The following is a 9578-nucleotide window of genomic DNA, read 5'->3' as shown; positions in this document are numbered from 1 at the left end:
CACACCGAGTTCTGTCTCACGTGCCCTCTGGAAGTCTTCCAAACACACCATCTACTTCTCTCCAGCCCCACTGTCATCACCACCCAAGTCCAAGTTGCCGTCGCCCCTCAAGTTCACACGATTATGTCCTCTATCCCTTCTGTCTTGTAGCCTTGGCCTTACAGTCCATGGGAGCTTGAAGTGGTCCAGGTCCAGTCATGGCACTGACTCCTTCAAGGGCTTCCAGGGAAAGATCCGTCCGCCCCTCTGCGTTGAGCCCGTCCTTCCTCTGCTTGCCTTTCCAATCACATTTTTGCTCTTTTCTGTGCCTTGAGCGGGCCTGCTTGGCTTGGTTTGGTTTGGTTTCTCTCTTCAGGTTTTCCCAAAGCCTCCTCCCTCTGCCCAAGACTTTGCCCATCTCCACCCCTCTTCTTGAATAACTCCTGTTGTTTCTTCCAGTTTACTTACTTATTTTGGCTGTGCTGAGTCTTCATCGTGGCATACAACCTTCTCCAGTTGTAGCATGCAGGCTTGATTGAGGCATGTGGGATCTTAGTTCCCCGACCAGGACTCAAACCCAGGCTTCCTGCGTTGGGCGCTCAGAGCCTTAACCCCTGGACCACCAGGGAAGTCCCTCTTTCTTCCCTATATAATCCTTAAATGTCTGTTCTTCAGAAACCAGCCCTAATGTTCCTGCCCCACCCCGTGACACACAGGTACCCATGCGCTTTCACACATGTGAACACACGTGAGCTTTGACACATGTGTACACACACACATGCACACACCAAGTCAGACCTCAGACAACTGTATTTCCTCAGGATGCTGGTCATTACCGTGCATGTTCCCCACCGGGTTTTAAGACCCCTCAGGACAAGGGGCCCACAGCCGCCAGTGTGCCCAGCTCAGAACCAGCACAGCAGGTACCCAGGGAACCCGCCCAGTGACCCTCAGGCCCTCGCCCTTCCACCAAACCAGCTACCCCTTCCCCAACTCTGTGCCAGACAGGTGGAGGGTGTGGGGAGCCTGAAGAGCTGGGGCGGGGAGGGGGGTGCAACCAGCAGGTGCAGACGTGTAGGTGTCCTGCAGGGTTTAGAGGTTGGCTACTATGAGTGTATACTTAATATGAAGCATCAACTTTAGTCATTTGGATTGTAAATGTGGTAAGAATAGTTTCCAAATGGCATCTGCGAGCACTTCATCTTGGATTTGGACCCGATTCTATAGAACGCAGTTTACCTTCTCAGTCGCTCTTATCTGTATGTCAGATTCTGAAGTTAGCCTTGCTAGGCTGGTGTGGTTATACTCAATGTGTGCTTTTACCTTTTTATTTCAGAAACTCTCCAGCAAACACAGAAGTCAGTACAGTACAGAGAGGACAGTACAATGAACCCCCATGTACCCAACCATCCACTTTAAAAGATGACCGACTCAGGGCCACTTTTCTTTGGTATCTACCTCACCCCGCCCCCGTTATTTTGAAGCACATCCCAGACGCCATATGGGTTTCATCTGTTAATAGTAAATGTGCTTTTGAGTACCATTTCCTAGAACTGCATCTATGCCTGCAGTGTCCGTCGTTTGAAAACCCACAAAGGCTTTGTGTTAGACTACAGTCAGAGTTAATGAGAACCCTGGGGAATGGGGAGACCTGATTGATCTGATTTTCTGTTTCACTGAGTCATTAGCTAGAAAACCCTTATTGTTTAGGGAGTCGGCGGAGGGGGTGGTAGGGGGGGAAGCTTTGTCTACTTTCCTGCCTTAATGGGTTTGTATAGCAAACAGTCTAATCTCTTGGTCTAGCCTATCTGATCGTCTCTCCCACTGGTGTGACTAAGCAGGGCAGGTTGATACCATACAGGTCGGTGGAGGGGATGGGGCCATTTCCACCTGCCCCCTCACCTGTCGTCTCACAGCCTGGATGCCAACCTATTGGTGTCTCCTGAGTCCCTAGCCTAATTGAGCACCCCCGACACACACCCTGATAGACAAAGCATCAATTTTGCACCTCCTCCCACCCCCAAAATTGCCAGAGTCTCACCCAACTTGCTCTCTTTCCTCCAGACTTTGATCAAGACACATGTGCTGAAGGCTGAATTTGGACTCAGCTCAGAGGTCACACAGTGAGTTTATTGGAGACACAACAAAACCCATCTTGATGTGTAGGGATGGGGAGGAGCATGGGGTGCCCTAGAGGAGCAGCAGGGACCACCCCTGGGGTTGAAGGAGGGGGTCAGGGAGTGGCCCCTACCCCCCGAACCAGGACCCAGCAGGACAAGAGTCAGCCAAGCAGAGGGGGCAAGACCCACAGGGAAGAGCATGTTTCATGGGAAGAGACACTGATCAGATGTAACACCTCCCTTCGGGTCAACCCTGCCCTCCCTCTCCACTGGGGCTTTTGCTCGGCTCTTAGCCTCTTCTGTCTCGAGCAGTTTTCTCTTTGTCCAGCTGACTCCTTCCTCTCTCCCCACAAGCATCTCAAGTCTCTCCCCTTGTAACCAGCCTGCCTTTTATATCTCACCCTCCCCAGCCTAGAGCGTGTGTACCCCCAGATACTCAGCATCTCCTCACATGACGCCACCACCTGCCCAGTTGCTCACGCTGGAAATTCACACGGCCCCCTCGTTCTGTCCTTTTCCCTCACTTCCCATCTCCCATCTACCAGGGAGTCCTGTCAGTGGGTTCCCCCAAATGATCAAGAATCCAACAACCTCTCCCCACCCTCAGCTCCCACCCCGACAGTGTGACATTCCCGGGTTCCTCCTCTTGCTGCTCCCGCCTCAGTTCCCCACATGGCTGGCAGGATCCTTTTAAAGACGCCTACCAACACTGGTCTTCCCGTGGTCAACCATCCAGTGGCTTCCTGCAGCATTTAGAGAAAAAGCCAGACTCTTTACCCTCTGGCTCCCCACTGCCTTGGACAAGTGACAGCCCCTCTGGGCCCCCAAATCTTTCAACTATAAAATGTGGACACTAATTACACCAGCCCCACCGGATCGTTGTAAGGGTTCAACGTGCCAGTTTATAGGCAGCTCTTTTCGCTCTTCTTTCCTTCCTTCTTTCCCACCTTCTCCCCCAGCCCCTCTTCCCACGATCCCTGTCTTTATTAACGCGTAGCTGAGACAATCCTCCTTTTTAATATCCTGCAGTCCTTCTGGTCCTTCGTTCTCCACATCATCCTGCCTGTCTCCTTTTCATCCGTCACATCCTTGTGCTGTGAATTCTTTCTCCACAAAGTCGCTGACTGTGGTCCCAGGCCACACTGCAGGCACAGCTGGTATGGGTCAGAGTTGAGCTACTTCCCAACCAACCTCTCCAGCCCTGACCTGAAAATAGCAGGGAGATTTCCACCACCATCCCTTTTTCCAAAATCTTGAGGCCCCCTCCCAGCCCTTGAGAACTTATTCTTCAGGAACAAAGCCCTGCCCTCAGCCTGGCCTTCTGTTCGGCGTTGACACTGTCTCCCACAACAGGTTCCAGGCAAGCTGCACCCGCTGTGGTTATGCAGCTTCTTCGTTGTGTGCCATCCTCCCCACCCCGACCCCGGAAGGCCCAGTGCTTCCGCCTGTCTGTAGCCTGCCCTGGCCTGGGCCGCCCCACTTTAGACCCTGAACTACCACCGGGGCTCCATTTCTGTCACTGGCATCACATGCCCCCTTCCACCTGGTACTGTGAATGTCAAGACCGCATTCACAACATCACCTCTTCCTAAGGACAGGAGCCACATCTCATTTTATCACTCATCTCCCTGAGCACAGAGATTTAGTGTCCTGAGCTTATGATCTAAGTTACATCTACCACGACCTGCCAGGGACGATGAAACAACCCCACAAAACAGGTCCTCCGATTATCCCTGCTGTAGAGATAAGGAAGTTGAGGCTTAGAGAGTCGCAGAACTTGCCCACAGCATCACTGATTGATGCCTGCGAAGCGGGGCTGCAGCCCCAAGTGAGTCTGACTCTGGAGCTTCCTGCAAATGATAACAGCCGATGGGTGCCAGGCCCCGTGCTAGACATCATTATGTTACCCCTTGTTATCCTCAAAAGACCCCATAAGGTGGGGATTATGACCCTCATCCTACACTGGAGATAGCAAAGGCTTACCTGCCATGATGAGAGCATCCAGGGACTGGCAGTGGAAGGGGAGTTCCTCCACCTGATAAAGGCACCTACGAAAAACCCCCAGTGAACATATGGGATGATGACAGCCTGAATGCTTTCCATCCATGAAGAGGAAGACAGAGATGTCCGCTGTCTCCAGGACTGGACAACACTGTCCTGGAGAGTGCAGTCAGGGCAGATCAGCAGGACATAGAAACCCAAGGCATTCCTATGAGGAAGGAGGGAGAAAAACACTCCCTTTGTGCAGATGACAAGATGCTTTGTATAGAAAGCCCTGAGGGACACACACATACCGCTAAGAGCTAGTCAATGAGTTCAGCAAGGCCCCAGGACACAAAACTAATACACAAAAATCAGCTGTATTTCTGGACACTAACAGTGAACACTCCAAAAACGAAATGAAGGAAACAAGTCCCTGTAGGATAGTGTCAAAGAGAATAAAATACCTAGGAATAAATTTCATCAGAGAAGGGCAAGACTCTGACACTGAAAACTGTAAAGCATTGTTGAGGTTGAGGAATATTATTCAGCCATAAAAAAGAATGAAGTACTGACAGAGGCTGCAGTGTAGATGAACCTCAAAAATATGATGCTATGTGAAGGGAACCAGACACAAAAGGCCACATATTGTGTGAGCCCACATAAATGGATTATCCAGAGTAGGCAAATCCTTAGAGACAGAAAGTAGGTTGGTGTTGGCAGGGGGAGAAGAATAGAGGTGTACTTAATGGATATGGGGTATTCTTTTGGGGTAATGACACTGTTTTGGGACTTAATGTACATGGTGGTTATATGACATTATGACTATACTAAATGCCACTGAATTTACATGTTAGGATGGTTCATCTCATGTAAATGTCACCTCTCAGTTTTTTTTAATGTTGAAAAAAATGTAGAGCAGACCTAAATAAATGGAAAGACATCCTGTGTTCATGGATTAGAAGACAATATTGCCAAGATGGTAACACTCCCTAAAGTGACCTACGGATTCAGTGCAATCCCTATCAGAATCACAACTGTGTTTATTGCAGAAATGAACAAGTTGATCCTGAACTTCATATGGAAATATTTGCAAGGGGCCAGAACAGCCAAAACGATCTTGAAAAAGAAGTACAAAGTGGGAGGGCTCACACTTGTCAATTCAAAACTTACTGTAAAGCTACAGTCGTCAAGACAGGGTGGTACCAGCGTTAAACAGACATGGAGGGACTTCCTGGTGGTCTGGTGGCTAAGACTTTGCCTTCCAGTCCAGAGGGGGTGTGGGTTCAATCCCTGGGCAGGGAGCTAAAATCCCACATGCTGCAAGGCCAATAAACCAAAACATAAAACAGAAACAGTATTGTTACAAATTCAATAAAGACTTTTAAAAAATGGTCCACATCAAAAAAAAATTTAAAAAGATAAATTTACAAAAACAGACATGTAGATCAATGGAATTTTATTCTACTGAGAGTCCAGAAATAAACCTATAAATCCACTGTCAAATGGTTTTTTATAGGGATGCCAAGACTCTTGTGGGGAAAGAATAATATTTTCAGCAGATGGTGTTGGGACTTAGTGACGGGAAAAGATAGATGTAAATCTTCATCACCATGGACAGGGCAACAGTTTCTTAGACTGATATCAAAAGCACAAGCAACCAAAGGAAAAATAGAGTACAGTTTATCAAAAATAAAAATTGTGTGGGTCAAGGATGCTATCAAGAAAGTGATAAGACAACCCACAGAATGGGGAAAACAATATTTGCAAATCATGTATTAGGCAATGGGCTGGTATTCAGAACATATAGAAAAACTCTTACAACTCAATAATAAAAAGACGACGATTTGAATGGACCTTTACAGACAATTTTAAAATAGACAAAGGACTTGAATGGTATGTGAATGGCTAACAATCACAAGAAAAGATGCTCAACATCACAAGTTAGTCATTAGGGAGATGCCTGGGCTTCCTGGGTGGCTCAGTGGTTAAGAATCTGCCTGCCAATGTGGGAGCCTCAGGAGACTCAGGTTCAATCCCTGGGTCGGGAAAATCCCCTGGACTAGAAAATGGCAACCCACTCCAGTATTCTTGCCTGGAGAATTCCATGGACAGAGGAGCCTGGCAAGCCACAGTCCACAGGGTTGCGAAGAGTTGGACACGTCTGAGCGACCGAGCACAGGGAGATGAGTGTTAAAAATCGCCGTGAGCGGTCACTTCACACCTACCAAAATGGTGATAATAAAAACAAAATAAATGGAAAATAAGTGTTCTTGAGATGTGGTGACATTAGAACCTTGCACAAGGCTGGTAGGAATGTAAAAAGGTGCGGCCGTTGTGGATGAGTTTGGTAGTTCCTCCAAAAGTTAGAGTTCCTGTGGGGGTTCCGCAGTTCCATTCCTTGGCATGAGCCCCAAAGAAGTGGAAACTGACTCCAGCAGACAGTTGTGTGCAAATATCCATAGCAGCATTACTCACACCACCCAAGTGTGAAAATAGCCCAAATGCCCTTGAACTGATGAACATATAAATCAAATGTGGCATAGCCATACAATGGAATATTATTCAGCCATAAAAAGGGATAAAGTACTGACATGTAAAGCAGCTACAACATGAATGGATCTTGAAAACACTATGCTGTGTAAAACAAGCCAGACTAAAAAGGCCACGTATTGTATGATTCCATTTACGTGAAGTGTCCAGAATAAGCAAATCCATAAACAAAAAGTGAGTTAGTGGTTGCCAGGAGCTGAAGAAAAGGGAGAATGAGAAGCGACTGCAATGGGGTACAAAGTTTCTTTGAGGGTGATAAAAATGTTCTGGAACGAGGTGGTGGTGATGGTTACACAGCTCTGAATATACATATATGCGCATATACACCACACACACAACTAAATTGCATACTTTAGAAAAACTGAAGTAGCTTATTGAAGGTTATATCTGGTCCTAAGTAGAGAAGAGACCAGAAACTAAAACCCAGGAATATCTGCTTTTACACCACAGCTTTTGGAGGAAGAATTGTTCCAGGGCCCTCAAATAAGTAAATTCATAAAGTTGGGATCTCACAGAACCTCAGAATTGTCATTTTGAATAGTCCTCATGATAAAGTACTACAGTTTTGGATAGCCCATAGAAAGGCTGAGAGAAGCAATATTGGATACACTGAGAAATCAGTTACACTATGCAAGGAATGATTGGCCCTGATGTTCTGCTTTGCTTGTGCCATTCAGCTGGGAGTCTGAAGAGCTGTGAACAGGGGACTCTAGCCTAATTTCAAAGTTCAGAGAGAAGAAACTACAAATTTCACAACCCACTACTATGGTGAACTGCCTTGGAACAGCCAAAGAATTTTACCTTTTTACCGATATGTGTAAAACCCTTCAAACCTCTCCATTCTTCATCCTTTTTTCTCTGACAGCTATTTCTTTCAAAATCTGAAGTGTGTTTAATTTACTGACTTCTAAAATAATACACACACATCCCTCTGAAAAGAGACTGGGAGGATTTCCTGACAGGTGAGAAGCTACTCCCTACCCTCCTTCCTTCTCTGGTCCCTTCTGCCGGGGCCAGACCCGCCTCTTCCTCCTCTGTTTCCTCCTTTCCTTCCTCCTCCCCTTCCCTCACAGCTTTGTCTGCAGAGCAACCTTTTTTCCACAGCGAATCCCATCTAGGTATACGCACCTCGGGTGGCCTGGACTAACACAGGTTGCTTCCACTCTTGTTTCTCTATTCATTTTCTTTTTTAATTGATTTTATTTAAAAATTTTTTGAGGGTTTTTTTTTAATGTGGACCATGTGTTACAAGGTTGCTTCTGTTTTATGTTTTGTTTTCTATGGCCACAAGGCCTGTGGGATCTTAGCTCACCAACCAGGGATAGAACCCATGGCCCTATGGAAGGCAAAGTCATTTTTTTTTAAAATTCATTATTGGCTGTGCTGAGTCTTTGTTGCTGCACGTGGGCTTTCTCTAGTGGGGAGCGGGGGCTACTCTTTGTTGCAGAGCACGTGCTCTAGGCAGAAGGACTTAGTTGCTCCATGGTATGTGGGATCTTCCCAGATCAGGGATCAAACCGTGTCCCCTGCATTGGCAGGCAGATTCTTAACCACTGGACCACCAGGGAAGTCCCTCCCTGTTTATTTCGGATATTCTCATTAATGCTGTTATGGACATGTCACTGTGTATATCCTGTCCCAGCTATGATCATCTCCTTAGGAAGTTCCATGAGGATAGGATGCCAAGGTGGGGTTCCCGGTGAGGGGTAGAATCCTTTTATAAGATGGATACCTGTTTCCAGAAGTGGCTGAGGAGGCCTTTCACAGCCTCCAGGCTGAGCTGATTGGACGGGCAGGAAAGAGAGCCTTCTGTTTATTTGCCTTTCTCAATTACTTGGTGGGGTTCCCCCAAGTTTCACATTTACTGGACATTTGTTTTCTTGTTTTCACATTTACGCATTTCTTTCTCCTGTTCTCTCTGCTTCCCTCCTCCTCTCTTCATTTTCTTATTATCTGATTGCCTTTTCTATTTCCTTTTGATTTTTCTTCTCACATCTCGAACCTCCAGAATAAGAAAATGACATTGCTTAAAAGTGTTTTTCTTACAGCTTCATATTCTTGACTCTTCTCTTATAAGCTGAGCGAGTTTAAGCCTTTATGTTTAAGCTCAGTCCAAAAAATTCCCTCTGAAAAAACTGAGTCCTATGACCATATTAGTGTTTTCTTCTCTGTGACCCGTGATGGCGTGTTTGTTTTCCTTTCCTCTGTAAATCAGCGGCACTTGATTTTTAAATGTTTTCACTTTGGAGTGTAACAACAGAATCAGACAATATGTCTCCACTTTTGTCTGGCTTCTTTCATTCAGCATCACGTTTTCAAGGTTAATCCATGTGGAATCCTGATTCACAAGACAGACCCTGGAAATCATTTGGTGGAGGAGATATTAAATTTGTCACCAGAATGTTAAAATATGATCATCCTTTGGCCTCTTTCTAGGTTTTTGCAGGTTATCACCAAAAGAAATTCTAATTATTTGAGAGTTCTTGCTAGCTGAGTTCCAGATAACTTCGGATTCATCATTCTTATCACCGTGGTCATCTCTGTCCTAGATCGGTGTTATCAGGAAAGACAAAGCTGAATTGGACTTTTTTTCCCTCTTGCGTAGTGTTGTGGTAGGTGGTCTTGATTTAGTGACAAATTTCTACCCCTAATCTCCTCCCTCATCTCCCCTCCAAATTTTTCTTGTTTCTGTGAAATGGGGAAAGCAGGCTTCAAGGCAAACGTCTCTGTACAGGTGAACCAACTACCTCAGACCTTGACGGCTTGTGTAAAACATGCTGATCCCATAATGTTCAAGAGTAAAGAGCAATAAACACTGGCACACCCTACCACATGGATTAACCTTGAAAACATGATGCTGAATGAAAGAAGCCGGGCAAAAATGGAGACATATTGTCTGATTCTGAAACGTACAGAAAAGACAAGCACAGAGCGGCAGAGATCAAG

This window comes from Bos indicus, chromosome 17, assembly GCF_029378745.1.
Source record: "Bos indicus isolate NIAB-ARS_2022 breed Sahiwal x Tharparkar chromosome 17, NIAB-ARS_B.indTharparkar_mat_pri_1.0, whole genome shotgun sequence".
Lineage (NCBI taxonomy): Eukaryota > Metazoa > Chordata > Mammalia > Artiodactyla > Bovidae > Bos > Bos indicus.
Note: the sequence above shows the minus strand (reverse complement) of the source record.